The sequence below is a fragment of the Oncorhynchus gorbuscha genome, linkage group LG03 (genome assembly GCF_021184085.1).
Source record: "Oncorhynchus gorbuscha isolate QuinsamMale2020 ecotype Even-year linkage group LG03, OgorEven_v1.0, whole genome shotgun sequence".
NCBI classification, from domain to species: domain Eukaryota; kingdom Metazoa; phylum Chordata; class Actinopteri; order Salmoniformes; family Salmonidae; genus Oncorhynchus; species Oncorhynchus gorbuscha.
Genome location: NC_060175.1, coordinates 63,065,546 through 63,081,024, shown reverse-complemented (window position 1 = coordinate 63,081,024; position 15,479 = coordinate 63,065,546). Strand labels below are relative to the sequence as shown.

Sequence of the window (15,479 nt, the reverse complement as noted above, 5' to 3'; positions counted from 1 at the left end):
TCAGTCGCGACAGCTAACTGATGACGAGTTTTTATAAATGAATATAGTGCAAAATGAGATCAAATCATTTTTTAAAGGAAAAATGAAAAAATAAGACTTCAAAAAGAATGGAACTCGTTTATTTTGAGTCAAATGAAGCAAAGGTACGTGAATCAAAGTAAATTAATGTTGAAAATACCCATTCAAATAGATCAGTTTTCAAGTAGAGAGATTGAGACTCAGCGTATCCGTCTCCATCCTCCACAACTGCCTATGTTACCCCTCCATATCTGCAGTGAAAGATGGTGGACCTAGATCGGTTTTTGTCAAACCATGAGACATACCTATAATCGGTCTTCTCACATAAACATCTCTAGCTTCGGAACCGTTTGACCTACAATTTCATGACCACTCTCTGGAAAGGGGAGACCCTCACGAACACGGTGGTATTCTCGATTTTTCTCTACATCCCCCACAAGTGTCAGGAGACTCGTCTGAAGTCAGAACAGTCTATGTGCCAACTTCTGTTTGTAGAATCCAAAATCTTTGGGCTTCAAAGTAATGTGACCCACTTGTCGCAATGTTCTCCGTTTTGCCCTACTTTCCCCACAAGTGTCACAGGCCTAATCTGAAGGTAACCTGTACTGATTAAAATGATATATGTTTTAACCAGGGACCTCTCGCAACCTAAGCCATAATCATACACCTAAACCAACGATGCGTTTGGTCAAAGAATGATCACTTTCCACAAAAATGACGGTCAAGATATGAGTCGATGTCTCCATGTTGCTAATAACCTGCACATAGCATTGGTGGTATAGTGGTGAGCATAGCTGCCTTCCAAGCAGTTGACCCGGGTTCGATTCCCGGCCAATGCAGAGCATGAGAACTTCATTTGTTTTAGGGGCTGGATGTCATTTCAAGTGTATTACATTTGAATCATTATCGTTGTTCGTGGCAGTTAGAATTGCTCCTACATTCTTCAGTTTATCTAAAATAATAAATGTTGTGCGACGTTGAACCAACAAGTGCATATGAAAATAGATTTGCAGTCCTTCGCCAAAACCATTCAGCCATCCTTGTCCTGCGCCCAAGAGGTGATAGTTGGCGTTCCGACCAGTGGCCCAAGATCTGCCTGTCTGAGCTTGTTCAAGGATCTGCAAAAGGGCTCATCCGGGATTTGAACCCGGGACCTCTCGCACCCTAAGCGAGAATCATACCCCTAGACCAACGAGCCTTATGCCCATAGTTTTTTTCTTTCTTTCTGCAGCAATGTCAGTGAAGATATCGATTGACGTGTCCACGGTGCTTGGAACGATTGAACATCATGTGAGTGTTTTGTGCTTTACTTGTGAGCATGACAGTCTTCCAAACTCTTGACCATGCTTCAGTTCAAATCTTCTGTAGTTCATCTGTTGTGTCTTTCACATTCTGTCTTCTTCAGTCGCGACAGCTAACTGATGACGAGTTTTTATAAATGAATATAGTGCAAAATGAGATCAAATCATTTTTTAAAGGAAAAAATGAAAAAATAAGACTTCAAAAAGAATGGAACTCGTTTATTTTGAGTCAAATGAAGCAAAGGTACGTGAATCAAAGTAAATTAATGTTGAAAATACCCATTCAAATAGATCAGTTTTCAAGTAGAGAGATTGAGACTCAGCGTATCCGTCTCCATCCTCCACAACTGCCTATGTTACCCCTCCATATCTGCAGTGAAAGATGGTGGACCTAGATCGGTTTTTGTCAAACCATGAGACATACCTATAATCGGTCTTCTCACATAAACATCTCTAGCTTCGGAACCGTTTGACCTACAATTTCGCATGACCACTCTCTGGAAAGGGGAGACCCTCACGAACACGGTGGTATTCTCGATTTTTCTCTACATCCCCCACAAGTGTCAGGAGACTCGTCTGAAGTCAGAACAGTCTATGTGCCAACTTCTGTTTGTAGAATCCAAAATCTTTGGGCTTCAAAGTAATGTGACCCACTTGTCGCAATGTTCTCCGTTTTGCCCTACTTTCCCCACAAGTGTCACAGGCCTAATCTGAAGGTAACCTGTACTGATTAAAATGATATATGTTTTAACCAGGGACCTCTCGCAACCTAAGCCATAATCATACACCTAAACCAACGATGCGTTTGGTCAAAGAATGATCACTTTCCACAAAAATGACGGTCAAGATATGAGTCGATGTCTCCATGTTGCTAATAACCTGCACATAGCATTGGTGGTATAGTGGTGAGCATAGCTGCCTTCCAAGCAGTTGACCCGGGTTCGATTCCCGGCCAATGCAGAGCATGAGAACTTCATTTTTTTAGGGGCTGGATGTCATTTCAAGTGTATTACATTTGAATCATTATCGTTGTTCGTGGCAGTTAGAATTGCTCCTACATTCTTCAGTTTATCTAAAATAATAAATGTTGTGCGACGTTGAACCAACAAGTGCATATGAAAATAGATTTGCAGTCCTTCGCCAAAACCATTCAGCCATCCTTGTCCTGCGCCCAAGAGGTGATAGTTGGCGTTCCGACCAGTGGCCCAAGATCTGCCTGTCTGAGCTTGTTCAAGGATCTGCAAAAGGGCTCATCCGGGATTTGAACCCGGGACCTCTCGCACCCTAAGCGAGAATCATACCCCTAGACCAACGAGCCTTATGCCCATAGTTTTTTCCTTTCTTTCTGCAGCAATGTCAGTGAAGATATCGATTGACGTGTCCACGGTGCTTGGAACGATTGAACATCATGTGAGTGTTTTGTGCTTTACTTGTGAGCATGACAGTCTTCCAAACTCTTGACCATGCTTCAGTTCAAATCTTCTGTAGTTCATCTGTTGTGTCTTTCACATTCTGTCTTCTTCAGTCGCGACAGCTAACTGATGACGAGTTTTTATAAATGAATATAGTGCAAAATGAGATCAAATCATTTTTTTAAGGAGAAAATGAAAAAATAAGACTTCAAAAAGAATGGAACTCGTTTATTTTGAGTCAAATGAAGCAAAGGTACGTGAATCAAAGTAAATTAATGTTGAAAATACCCATTCAAATAGATCAGTTTTCAAGTAGAGAGATTGAGACTCAGCGTATCCGTCTCCATCCTCCACAACTGCCTATGTTACCCCTCCATATCTGCAGTGAAAGATGGTGGACCTAGATCGGTTTTTGTCAAACCATGAGACATACCTATAATCGGTCTTCTCACATAAACATCTCTAGCTTCGGAACCGTTTGACCTACAATTTCGCATGACCACTCTCTGGAAAGGGGAGACCCTCACGAACACGGTGGTATTCTCGATTTTTCTCCACACCCCCACAAGTGTCAGGAGACTCGTCTGAAGTCAGAACAGTCTATGTGCCAACTTCTGTTTGTAGAATCCAAAATCTTTGGGCTTCAAAGTAATGTGACCCACTTGTCGCAATGTTCTCCGTTTTGCCCTACTTTCCCCACAAGTGTCACAGGCCTAATCTGAAGGTAACCTGTACTGATTAAAATGATATATGTTTTAACCAGGGACCTCTCGCAACCTAAGCCATAATCATACACCTAAACCAACGATGCGTTTGGTCAAAGAATGATCACTTTCCACAAAAATGACGGTCAAGATATGAGTCGATGTCTCCATGTTGCTAATAACCTGCACATAGCATTGGTGGTATAGTGGTGAGCATAGCTGCCTTCCAAGCAGTTGACCCGGGTTCGATTCCCGGCCAATGCAGAGCATGAGAACTTCATTTGTTTTAGGGGCTGGATGTCATTTCAAGTGTATTACATTTGAATCATTATCGTTGTTCGTGGCAGTTAGAATTGCTCCTACATTCTTCAGTTTATCTAAAATAATAAATGTTGTGCGACGTTGAACCAACAAGTGCATATGAAAATAGATTTGCAGTCCTTCGCCAAAACCATTCAGCCATCCTTGTCCTGCGCCCAAGAGGTGATAGTTGGCGTTCCGACCAGTGGCCCAAGATCTGCCTGTCTGAGCTTGTTCAAGGATCTGCAAAAGGGCTCATCCGGGATTTGAACCCGGGACCTCTCGCACCCTAAGCGAGAATCATACCCCTAGACCAACGAGCCTTATGCCCATAGTGCCCATACTTTTTTCTTTCTTTCTGCAGCAATGTCAGTGAAGATATCGATTGACGTGTCCACGGTGCTTGGAACGATTGAACATCATGTGAGTGTTTTGTGCTTTACTTGTGAGCATGACAGTCTTCCAAACTCTTGACCATGCTTCAGTTCAAATCTTCTGTAGTTCATCTGTTGTGTCTTTCACATTCTGTCTTCTTCAGTCGCGACAGCTAACTGACGAGTTTTTATAAATGAATATAGTGCAAAATGAGATCAAATCATTTTTTAAGGAAAAAATGAAAAAATAAGACTTCAAAAAGAATGGAACTCGTTTATTTTGAGTCAAATGAAGCAAAGGTACGTGAATCAAAGTAAATTAATGTTGAAAATACCCATTCAAATAGATCAGTTTTCAAGTAGAGAGATTGAGACTCAGCGTATCCGTCTCCATCCTCCACAACTGCCTATGTTACCCCTCCATATCTGCAGTGAAAGATGGTGGACCTAGATCGGTTTTTGTCAAACCATGAGACATACCTATAATCGGTCTTCTCACATAAACATCTCTAGCTTCGGAACCGTTTGACCTACAATTTCGCATGACCACTCTCTGGAAAGGGGAGACCCTCACGAACACGGTGGTATTCTCGATTTTTCTCTACATCCCCCACAAGTGTCAGGAGACTCGTCTGAAGTCAGAACAGTCTATGTGCCAACTTCTGTTTGTAGAATCCAAAATCTTTGGGCTTCAAAGTAATGTGACCCACTTGTCGCAATGTTCTCCGTTTTGCCCTACTTTCCCCACAAGTGTCACAGGCCTAATCTGAAGGTAACCTGTACTGATTAAAATGATATATGTTTTAACCAGGGACCTCTCGCAACCTAAGCCATAATCATACACCTAAACCAACGATGCGTTTGGTCAAAGAATGATCACTTTCCACAAAAATGACGGTCAAGATATGAGTCGATGTCTCCATGTTGCTAATAACCTGCACATAGCATTGGTGGTATAGTGGTGAGCATAGCTGCCTTCCAAGCAGTTGACCCGGGTTCGATTCCCGGCCAATGCAGAGCATGAGAACTTCATTTGTTTTAGGGGCTGGATGTCATTTCAAGTGTATTACATTTGAATCATTATCGTTGTTCGTGGCAGTTAGAATTGCTCCTACATTCTTCAGTTTATCTAAAATAATAAATGTTGTGCGACGTTGAACCAACAAGTGCATATGAAAATAGTTTTGCAGTCCTTCGCCAAAACCATTCAGCCATCCTTGTCCTGCGCCCAAGAGGTGATAGTTGGCGTTCCGACCAGTGGCCCAAGATCTGCCTGTCTGAGCTTGTTCAAGGATCTGCAAAAGGGCTCATCCGGGATTTGAACCCGGGACCTCTCGCACCCTAAGCGAGAATCATACCCCTAGACCAACGAGCCTTATGCCCATACTTTCTTTCTTTCTGCAGCAATGTCAGTGAAGATATCGATTGACGTGTCCACGGTGCTTGGAACGATTGAACATCATGTGAGTGTTTTGTGCTTTACTTGTGAGCATGACAGTCTTCCAAACTCTTGACCATGCTTCAGTTCAAATCTTCTGTAGTTCATCTGTTGTGTCTTTCACATTCTGTCTTCTTCAGTCGCGACAGCTAACTGATGACGAGTTTTTATAAATGAATATAGTGCAAAATGAGATCAAATCATTTTTTAAAGGAAAAAATGAAAAAATAAGACTTCAAAAAGAATGGAACTCGTTTATTTTGAGTCAAATGAAGCAAAGGTACGTGAATCAAAGTAAATTAATGTTGAAAATACCCATTCAAATAGATCAGTTTTCAAGTAGAGAGATTGAGACTCAGCGTATCCGTCTCCATCCTCCACAACTGCCTATGTTACCCCTCCATATCTGCAGTGAAAGATGGTGGACCTAGATCGGTTTTTGTCAAACCATGAGACATACCTATAATCGGTCTTCTCACATAAACATCTCTAGCTTCGGAACCGTTTGACCTACAATTTCGCATGACCACTCTCTGGAAAGGGGAGACCCTCACGAACACGGTGGTATTCTCGATTTTTCTCTACATCCCCCACAAGTGTCAGGAGACTCGTCTGAAGTCAGAACAGTCTATGTGCCAACTTCTGTTTGTAGAATCCAAAATCTTTGGGCTTCAAAGTAATGTGACCCACTTGTCGCAATGTTCTCCGTTTTGCCCTACTTTCCCCACAAGTGTCACAGGCCTAATCTGAAGGTAACCTGTACTGATTAAAATGATATATGTTTTAACCAGGGACCTCTCGCAACCTAAGCCATAATCATACACCTAAACCAACGATGCGTTTGGTCAAAGAATGATCACTTTCCACAAAAATGACGGTCAAGATATGAGTCGATGTCTCCATGTTGCTAATAACCTGCACATAGCATTGGTGGTATAGTGGTGAGCATAGCTGCCTTCCAAGCAGTTGACCCGGGTTCGATTCCCGGCCAATGCAGAGCATGAGAACTTCATTTGTTTTAGGGGCTGGATGTCATTTCAAGTGTATTACATTTGAATCATTATCGTTGTTCGTGGCAGTTAGAATTGCTCCTACATTCTTCAGTTTATCTAAAATAATAAATGTTGTGCGACGTTGAACCAACAAGTGCATATGAAAATAGATTTGCAGTCCTTCGCCAAAACCATTCAGCCATCCTTGTCCTGCGCCCAAGAGGTGATAGTTGGCGTTCCGACCAGTGGCCCAAGATCTGCCTGTCTGAGCTTGTTCAAGGATCTGCAAAAGGGCTCATCCGGGATTTGAACCCGGGACCTCTCGCACCCTAAGCGAGAATCATACCCCTAGACCAACGAGCCTTATGCCCATACTTTCTTTCTTTCTGCAGCAATGTCAGTGAAGATATCGATTGACGTGTCCACGGTGCTTGGAACGATTGAACATCATGTGAGTGTTTTGTGCTTTACTTGTGAGCATGACAGTCTTCCAAACTCTTGACCATGCTTCAGTTCAAATCTTCTGTAGTTCATCTGTTGTGTCTTTCACATTCTGTCTTCTTCAGTCGCGACAGCTAACTGATGACGAGTTTTTATAAATGAATATAGTGCAAAATGAGATCAAATCATTTTTTAAGGAAAAATGAAAAAATAAGACTTCAAAAAGAATGGAACTCGTTTATTTTGAGTCAAATGAAGCAAAGGTACGTGAATCAAAGTAAATTAATGTTGAAAATACCCATTCAAATAGATCAGTTTTCAAGTAGAGAGATTGAGACTCAGCGTATCCGTCTCCATCCTCCACAACTGCCTATGTTACCCCTCCATATCTGCAGTGAAAGATGGTGGACCTAGATCGGTTTTTGTCAAACCATGAGACATACCTATAATCGGTCTTCTCACATAAACATCTCTAGCTTCGGAACCGTTTGACCTACAATTTCGCATGACCACTCTCTGGAAAGGGGAGACCCTCACGAACACGGTGGTATTCTCGATTTTTCTCTACATCCCCCACAAGTGTCAGGAGACTCGTCTGAAGTCAGAACAGTCTATGTGCCAACTTCTGTTTGTAGAATCCAAAATCTTTGGGCTTCAAAGTAATGTGACCCACTTGTCGCAATGTTCTCCGTTTTGCCCTACTTTCCCCACAAGTGTCACAGGCCTAATCTGAAGGTAACCTGTACTGATTAAAATGATATATGTTTTAACCAGGGACCTCTCGCAACCTAAGCCATAATCATACACCTAAACCAACGATGCGTTTGGTCAAAGAATGATCACTTTCCACAAAAATGACGGTCAAGATATGAGTCGATGTCTCCATGTTGCTAATAACCTGCACATAGCATTGGTGGTATAGTGGTGAGCATAGCTGCCTTCCAAGCAGTTGACCCGGGTTCGATTCCCGGCCAATGCAGAGCATGAGAACTTCATTTGTTTTAGGGGCTGGATGTCATTTCAAGTGTATTACATTTGAATCATTATCGTTGTTCGTGGCAGTTAGAATTGCTCCTACATTCTTCAGTTTATCTAAAATAATAAATGTTGTGCGACGTTGAACCAACAAGTGCATATGAAAATAGATTTGCAGTCCTTCGCCAAAACCATTCAGCCATCCTTGTCCTGCGCCCAAGAGGTGATAGTTGGCGTTCCGACCAGTGGCCCAAGATCTGCCTGTCTGAGCTTGTTCAAGGATCTGCAAAAGGGCTCATCCGGGATTTGAACCCGGGACCTCTCGCACCCTAAGCGAGAATCATACCCCTAGACCAACGAGCCTTATGCCCATACTTTCTTTCTTTCTGCAGCAATGTCAGTGAAGATATCGATTGACGTGTCCACGGTGCTTGGAACGATTGAACATCATGTGAGTGTTTTGTGCTTTACTTGTGAGCATGACAGTCTTCCAAACTCTTGACCATGCTTCAGTTCAAATCTTCTGTAGTTCATCTGTTGTGTCTTTCACATTCTGTCTTCTTCAGTCGCGACAGCTAACTGATGACGAGTTTTTATAAATGAATATAGTGCAAAATGAGATCAAATCATTTTTTAAAGGAAAAAATGAAAAAATAAGACTTCAAAAAGAATGGAACTCGTTTATTTTGAGTCAAATGAAGCAAAGGTACGTGAATCAAAGTAAATTAATGTTGAAAATACCCATTCAAATAGATCAGTTTTCAAGTAGAGAGATTGAGACTCAGCGTATCCGTCTCCATCCTCCACAACTGCCTATGTTACCCCTCCATATCTGCAGTGAAAGATGGTGGACCTAGATCGGTTTTTGTCAAACCATGAGACATACCTATAATCGGTCTTCTCACATAAACATCTCTAGCTTCGGAACCGTTTGACCTACAATTTCGCATGACCACTCTCTGGAAAGGGGAGACCCTCACGAACACGGTGGTATTCTCGATTTTTCTCTATCCCCCACAAGTGTCAGGAGACTCGTCTGAAGTCAGAACAGTCTATGTGCCAACTTCTGTTTGTAGAATCCAAAATCTTTGGGCTTCAAAGTAATGTGACCCACTTGTCGCAATGTTCTCCGTTTTGCCCTACTTTCCCCACAAGTGTCACAGGCCTAATCTGAAGGTAACCTGTACTGATTAAAATGATATATGTTTTAACCAGGGACCTCTCGCAACCTAAGCCATAATCATACACCTAAACCAACGATGCGTTTGGTCAAAGAATGATCACTTTCCACAAAAATGACGGTCAAGATATGAGTCGATGTCTCCATGTTGCTAATAACCTGCACATAGCATTGGTGGTATAGTGGTGAGCATAGCTGCCTTCCAAGCAGTTGACCCGGGTTCGATTCCCGGCCAATGCAGAGCATGAGAACTTCATTTGTTTTAGGGGCTGGATGTCATTTCAAGTGTATTACATTTGAATCATTATCGTTGTTCGTGGCAGTTAGAATTGCTCCTACATTCTTCAGTTTATCTAAAATAATAAATGTTGTGCGACGTTGAACCAACAAGTGCATATGAAAATAGATTTGCAGTCCTTCGCCAAAACCATTCAGCCATCCTTGTCCTGCGCCCAAGAGGTGATAGTTGGCGTTCCGACCAGTGGCCCAAGATCTGCCTGTCTGAGCTTGTTCAAGGATCTGCAAAAGGGCTCATCCGGGATTTGAACCCGGGACCTCTCGCACCCTAAGCGAGAATCATACCCCTAGACCAACGAGCCTTATGCCCAAACTTTTTTCTTTCTTTCTGCAGCAATGTCAGTGACTTTTTTCTTTCTTTCTGCAGCAATGTCGAGATATCGATTGACGTGTCCACGGTGCTTGGAACGATTGAACATCATGTGAGTGTTTTGTGCTTTACTTGTGAGCATGACAGTCTTCCAAACTCTTGACCATGCTTCAGTTCAAATCTTCTGTAGTTCATCTGTTGTGTCTTTCACATTCTGTCTTCTTCAGTCGCGACAGCTAACTGATGACGAGTTTTTATAAATGAATATAGTGCAAAATGAGATCAAATCATTTTTTTAAGGAAAAAATGAAAAAATAAGACTTCAAAAAGAATGGAACTCGTTTATTTTGAGTCAAATGAAGCAAAGGTACGTGAATCAAAGTAAATTAATGTTGAAAATACCCATTCAAATAGATCAGTTTTCAAGTAGAGAGATTGAGACTCAGCGTATCCGTCTCCATCCTCCACAACTGCCTATGTTACCCCTCCATATCTGCAGTGAAAGATGGTGGACCTAGATCGGTTTTTGTCAAACCATGAGACATACCTATAATCGGTCTTCTCACATAAACATCTCTAGCTTCGGAACCGTTTGACCTACAATTTCGCATGACCACTCTCTGGAAAGGGGAGACCCTCACGAACACGGTGGTATTCTCGATTTTTCTCTACATCCCCCACAAGTGTCAGGAGACTCGTCTGAAGTCAGAACAGTCTATGTGCCAACTTCTGTTTGTAGAATCCAAAATCTTTGGGCTTCAAAGTAATGTGACCCACTTGTCGCAATGTTCTCCGTTTTGCCCTACTTTCCCCACAAGTGTCACAGGCCTAATCTGAAGGTAACCTGTACTGATTAAAATGATATATGTTTTAACCAGGGACCTCTCGCAACCTAAGCCATAATCATACACCTAAACCAACGATGCGTTTGGTCAAAGAATGATCACTTTCCACAAAAATGACGGTCAAGATATGAGTCGATGTCTCCATGTTGCTAATAACCTGCACATAGCATTGGTGGTATAGTGGTGAGCATAGCTGCCTTCCAAGCAGTTGACCCGGGTTCGATTCCCGGCCAATGCAGAGCATGAGAACTTCATTTTTTTAGGGGCTGGATGTCATTTCAAGTGTATTACATTTGAATCATTATCGTTGTTCGTGGCAGTTAGAATTGCTCCTACATTCTTCAGTTTATCTAAAATAATAAATGTTGTGCGACGTTGAACCAACAAGTGCATATGAAAATAGATTTGCAGTCCTTCGCCAAAACCATTCAGCCATCCTTGTCCTGCGCCCAAGAGGTGATAGTTGGCGTTCCGACCAGTGGCCCAAGATCTGCCTGTCTGAGCTTGTTCAAGGATCTGCAAAAGGGCTCATCCGGGATTTGAACCCGGGACCTCTCGCACCCTAAGCGAGAATCATACCCCTAGACCAACGAGCCTTATGCCCATAGTTTTTTCTTTCTTTCTGCAGCAATGTCAGTGAAGATATCGATTGACGTGTCCACGGTGCTTGGAACGATTGAACATCATGTGAGTGTTTTGTGCTTTACTTGTGAGCATGACAGTCTTCCAAACTCTTGACCATGCTTCAGTTCAAATCTTCTGTAGTTCATCTGTTGTGTCTTTCACATTCTGTCTTCTTCAGTCGCGACAGCTAACTGATGACGAGTTTTTATAAATGAATATAGTGCAAAATGAGATCAAATCATTTTTTAAAGGAAAAAATGAAAAAATAAGACTTCAAAAAGAATGGAACTCGTTTATTTTGAGTCAAATGAAGCAAAGGTACGTGAATCAAAGTAAATTAATGTTGAAAATACCCATTCAAATAGATCAGTTTTCAAGTAGAGAGATTGAGACTCAGCGTATCCGTCTCCATCCTCCACAACTGCCTATGTTACCCCTCCATATCTGCAGTGAAAGATGGTGGACCTAGATCGGTTTTTGTCAAACCATGAGACATACCTATAATCGGTCTTCTCACATAAACATCTCTAGCTTCGGAACCGTTTGACCTACAATTTCGCATGACCACTCTCTGGAAAGGGGAGACCCTCACGAACACGGTGGTATTCTCGATTTTTCTCTACATCCCCCACAAGTGTCAGGAGACTCGTCTGAAGTCAGAACAGTCTATGTGCCAACTTCTGTTTGTAGAATCCAAAATCTTTGGGCTTCAAAGTAATGTGACCCACTTGTCGCAATGTTCTCCGTTTTGCCCTACTTTCCCCACAAGTGTCACAGGCCTAATCTGAAGGTAACCTGTACTGATTAAAATGATATATGTTTTAACCAGGGACCTCTCGCAACCTAAGCCATAATCATACACCTAAACCAACGATGCGTTTGGTCAAAGAATGATCACTTTCCACAAAAATGACGGTCAAGATATGAGTCGATGTCTCCATGTTGCTAATAACCTGCACATAGCATTGGTGGTATAGTGGTGAGCATAGCTGCCTTCCAAGCAGTTGACCCGGGTTCGATTCCCGGCCAATGCAGAGCATGAGAACTTCATTTGTTTTAGGGGCTGGATGTCATTTCAAGTGTATTACATTTGAATCATTATCATCGTTGTTCGTGGCAGTTAGAATTGCTCCTACATTCTTCAGTTTATCTAAAATAATAAATGTTGTGCGACGTTGAACCAACAAGTGCATATGAAAATAGATTTGCAGTCCTTCGCCAAAACCATTCAGCCATCCTTGTCCTGCGCCCAAGAGGTGATAGTTGGCATTCCGACCAGTGGCCCAAGATCTGCCTGTCTGAGCTTGTTCAAGGATCTGCAAAAGGGCTCATCCGGGATTTGAACCCGGGACCTCTCGCACCCTAAGCGAGAATCATACCCCTAGACCAACGAGCCTTATGCCCATAGTTTTTTCCTTTCTTTCTGCAGCAATGTCAGTGAAGATATCGATTGACGTGTCCACGGTGCTTGGAACGATTGAACATCATGTGAGTGTTTTGTGCTTTACTTGTGAGCATGACAGTCTTCCAAACTCTTGACCATGCTTCAGTTCAAATCTTCTGTAGTTCATCTGTTGTGTCTTTCACATTCTGTCTTCTTCAGTCGCGACAGCTAACTGATGACGAGTTTTTATAAATGAATATAGTGCAAAATGAGATCAAATCATTTTTTAAAGGAAAAATGAAAAAATAAGACTTCAAAAAGAATGGAACTCGTTTATTTTGAGTCAAATGAAGCAAAGGTACGTGAATCAAAGTAAATTAATGTTGAAAATACCCATTCAAATAGATCAGTTTTCAAGTAGAGAGATTGAGACTCAGCGTATCCGTCTCCATCCTCCACAACTGCCTATGTTACCCCTCCATATCTGCAGTGAAAGATGGTGGACCTAGATCGGTTTTTGTCAAACCATGAGACATACCTATAATCGGTCTTCTCACATAAACATCTCTAGCTTCGGAACCGTTTGACCTACAATTTCGCATGACCACTCTCTGGAAAGGGGAGACCCTCACGAACACGGTGGTATTCTCGATTTTTCTCTACATCCCCCACAAGTGTCAGGAGACTCGTCTGAAGTCAGAACAGTCTATGTGCCAACTTCTGTTTGTAGAATCCAAAATCTTTGGGCTTCAAAGTAATGTGACCCACTTGTCGCAATGTTCTCCGTTTTGCCCTACTTTCCCCACAAGTGTCACAGGCCTAATCTGAAGGTAACCTGTACTGATTAAAATGATATATGTTTTAACCAGGGACCTCTCGCAACCTAAGCCATAATCATACACCTAAACCAACGATGCGTTTGGTCAAAGAATGATCACTTTCCACAAAAATGACGGTCAAGATATGAGTCGATGTCTCCATGTTGCTAATAACCTGCACATAGCATTGGTGGTATAGTGGTGAGCATAGCTGCCTTCCAAGCAGTTGACCCGGGTTCGATTCCCGGCCAATGCAGAGCATGAGAACTTCATTGTTTTAGGGGCTGGATGTCATTTCAAGTGTATTACATTTGAATCATTATCGTTGTTCGTGGCAGTTAGAATTGCTCCTACATTCTTCAGTTTATCTAAAATAATAAATGTTGTGCGACGTTGAACCAACAAGTGCATATGAAAATAGATTTGCAGTCCTTCGCCAAAACCATTCAGCCATCCTTGTCCTGCGCCCAAGAGGTGATAGTTGGCGTTCCGACCATTGCCCAAGATCTGCCTGTCTGAGCTTGTTCAAGGATCTGCAAAAGGGCTCATCCGGGATTTGAACCCGGGACCTCTCGCACCCTAAGCGAGAATCATACCCCTAGACCAACGAGCCTTATGCCCAAAGTGCCCATACTTTTTTCTTTCTTTCTGCAGCAATGTCAGTGAAGATATCGATTGACGTGTCCACGGTGCTTGGAACGATTGAACATCATGTGAGTGTTTTGTGCTTTACTTGTGAGCATGACAGTCTTCCAAACTCTTGACCATGCTTCAGTTCAAATCTTCTGTAGTTCATCTGTTGTGTCTTTCACATTCTGTCTTCTTCAGTCGCGACAGCTAACTGATGACGAGTTTTTATAAATGAATATAGTGCAAAATGAGATCAAATCATTTTTTAAGGAAAAATGAAAAAAAAAATAAGACTTCAAAAAGAATGGAACTCGTTTATTTTGAGTCAAATGAAGCAAAGGTACGTGAATCAAAGTAAATTAATGTTGAAAATACCCATTCAAATAGATCAGTTTTCAAGTAGAGAGATTGAGACTCAGCGTATCCGTCTCCATCCTCCACAACTGCCTATGTTACCCCTCCATATCTGCAGTGAAAGATGGTGGACCTAGATCGGTTTTTGTCAAACCATGAGACATACCTATAATCGGTCTTCTCACATAAACATCTCTAGCTTCGGAACCGTTTGACCTACAATTTCGCATGACCACTCTCTGGAAAGGGGAGACCCTCACGAACACGGTGGTATTCTCGATTTTTCTCTACATCCCCCACAAGTGTCAGGAGACTCGTCTGAAGTCAGAACAGTCTATGTGCCAACTTCTGTTTGTAGAATCCAAAATCTTTGGGCTTCAAAGTAATGTGACCCACTTGTCGCAATGTTCTCCGTTTTGCCCTACTTTCCCCACAAGTGTCACAGGCCTAATCTGAAGGTAACCTGTACTGATTAAAATGATATATGTTTTAACCAGGGACCTCTCGCAACCTAAGCCATAATCATACACCTAAACCAACGATGCGTTTGGTCAAAGAATGATCACTTTCCACAAAAATGACGGTCAAGATATGAGTCGATGTCTCCATGTTGCTAATAACCTGCACATAGCATTGGTGGTATAGTGGTGAGCATAGCTGCCTTCCAAGCAGTTGACCCGGGTTCGATTCCCGGCCAATGCAGAGCATGAGAACTTCATTTAGTTTTAGGGGCTGGATGTCATTTCAAGTGTATTACATTTGAATCATTATCGTTGTTCGTGGCAGTTAGAATTGCTCCTACATTCTTCAGTTTATCTAAAATAATAAATGTTGTGCGACGTTGAACCAACAAGTGCATATGAAAATAGATTTGCAGTCCTTCGCCAAAACCATTCAGCCATCCTTGTCCTGCGCCCAAGAGGTGATAGTTGGCGTTCCGACCAGTGGCCCAAGATCTGCCTGTCTGAGCTTGTTCAAGGATCTGCAAAAGGGCTCATCCGGGATTTGAACCCGGGACCTCTCGCACCCTAAGCGAGAATCATACCCCTAGACCAACGAGCCTTATGCCCATACTTTCTTTC

At 42.3% G+C, this 15,479-nt stretch overlaps 22 non-coding genes across 22 annotated transcripts; 11 read left to right on the top strand and 11 right to left on the bottom strand.

Annotated features, from left to right (window-relative positions):
- Positions 1-785: 785 nt before the first annotated feature.
- On the top strand, positions 786-857 carry trnag-ucc. Its single transcript has one exon. It is a non-coding gene; the product is annotated as a tRNA-Gly (tRNA).
- Positions 858-1,144: 287 nt separating this feature from the next.
- trnap-agg lies at positions 1,145-1,216 on the bottom strand. The gene has a single exon. It is a non-coding gene; the product is annotated as a tRNA-Pro (tRNA).
- A 991-nt stretch (positions 1,217-2,207) lies between these two features.
- On the top strand, positions 2,208-2,279 carry trnag-ucc. Its single transcript has one exon. It is a non-coding gene; the product is annotated as a tRNA-Gly (tRNA).
- A 286-nt stretch (positions 2,280-2,565) lies between these two features.
- Positions 2,566-2,637, bottom strand: trnap-agg. Its single transcript has one exon. It is a non-coding gene; the product is annotated as a tRNA-Pro (tRNA).
- A 990-nt stretch (positions 2,638-3,627) lies between these two features.
- Positions 3,628-3,699, top strand: trnag-ucc. Its single transcript has one exon. It is a non-coding gene; the product is annotated as a tRNA-Gly (tRNA).
- Positions 3,700-3,986: 287 nt separating this feature from the next.
- On the bottom strand, positions 3,987-4,058 carry trnap-agg. Its single transcript has one exon. It is a non-coding gene; the product is annotated as a tRNA-Pro (tRNA).
- Positions 4,059-5,053: 995 nt separating this feature from the next.
- On the top strand, positions 5,054-5,125 carry trnag-ucc. Its single transcript has one exon. It is a non-coding gene; the product is annotated as a tRNA-Gly (tRNA).
- Positions 5,126-5,412: 287 nt separating this feature from the next.
- On the bottom strand, positions 5,413-5,484 carry trnap-agg. The gene has a single exon. It is a non-coding gene; the product is annotated as a tRNA-Pro (tRNA).
- A 987-nt stretch (positions 5,485-6,471) lies between these two features.
- trnag-ucc lies at positions 6,472-6,543 on the top strand. The gene has a single exon. It is a non-coding gene; the product is annotated as a tRNA-Gly (tRNA).
- A 287-nt stretch (positions 6,544-6,830) lies between these two features.
- On the bottom strand, positions 6,831-6,902 carry trnap-agg. Its single transcript has one exon. It is a non-coding gene; the product is annotated as a tRNA-Pro (tRNA).
- Positions 6,903-7,887: 985 nt separating this feature from the next.
- On the top strand, positions 7,888-7,959 carry trnag-ucc. Its single transcript has one exon. It is a non-coding gene; the product is annotated as a tRNA-Gly (tRNA).
- Positions 7,960-8,246: 287 nt separating this feature from the next.
- trnap-agg lies at positions 8,247-8,318 on the bottom strand. Its single transcript has one exon. It is a non-coding gene; the product is annotated as a tRNA-Pro (tRNA).
- Positions 8,319-9,303: 985 nt separating this feature from the next.
- Positions 9,304-9,375, top strand: trnag-ucc. The gene has a single exon. It is a non-coding gene; the product is annotated as a tRNA-Gly (tRNA).
- Positions 9,376-9,662: 287 nt separating this feature from the next.
- On the bottom strand, positions 9,663-9,734 carry trnap-agg. The gene has a single exon. It is a non-coding gene; the product is annotated as a tRNA-Pro (tRNA).
- Positions 9,735-10,753: 1,019 nt separating this feature from the next.
- Positions 10,754-10,825, top strand: trnag-ucc. Its single transcript has one exon. It is a non-coding gene; the product is annotated as a tRNA-Gly (tRNA).
- A 286-nt stretch (positions 10,826-11,111) lies between these two features.
- On the bottom strand, positions 11,112-11,183 carry trnap-agg. The gene has a single exon. It is a non-coding gene; the product is annotated as a tRNA-Pro (tRNA).
- Positions 11,184-12,173: 990 nt separating this feature from the next.
- On the top strand, positions 12,174-12,245 carry trnag-ucc. Its single transcript has one exon. It is a non-coding gene; the product is annotated as a tRNA-Gly (tRNA).
- Positions 12,246-12,535: 290 nt separating this feature from the next.
- Positions 12,536-12,607, bottom strand: trnap-agg. The gene has a single exon. It is a non-coding gene; the product is annotated as a tRNA-Pro (tRNA).
- Positions 12,608-13,597: 990 nt separating this feature from the next.
- trnag-ucc lies at positions 13,598-13,669 on the top strand. Its single transcript has one exon. It is a non-coding gene; the product is annotated as a tRNA-Gly (tRNA).
- Positions 13,670-13,954: 285 nt separating this feature from the next.
- trnap-agg lies at positions 13,955-14,026 on the bottom strand. Its single transcript has one exon. It is a non-coding gene; the product is annotated as a tRNA-Pro (tRNA).
- A 1,001-nt stretch (positions 14,027-15,027) lies between these two features.
- trnag-ucc lies at positions 15,028-15,099 on the top strand. The gene has a single exon. It is a non-coding gene; the product is annotated as a tRNA-Gly (tRNA).
- Positions 15,100-15,387: 288 nt separating this feature from the next.
- On the bottom strand, positions 15,388-15,459 carry trnap-agg. The gene has a single exon. It is a non-coding gene; the product is annotated as a tRNA-Pro (tRNA).
- Positions 15,460-15,479: the final 20 nt, after the last annotated feature.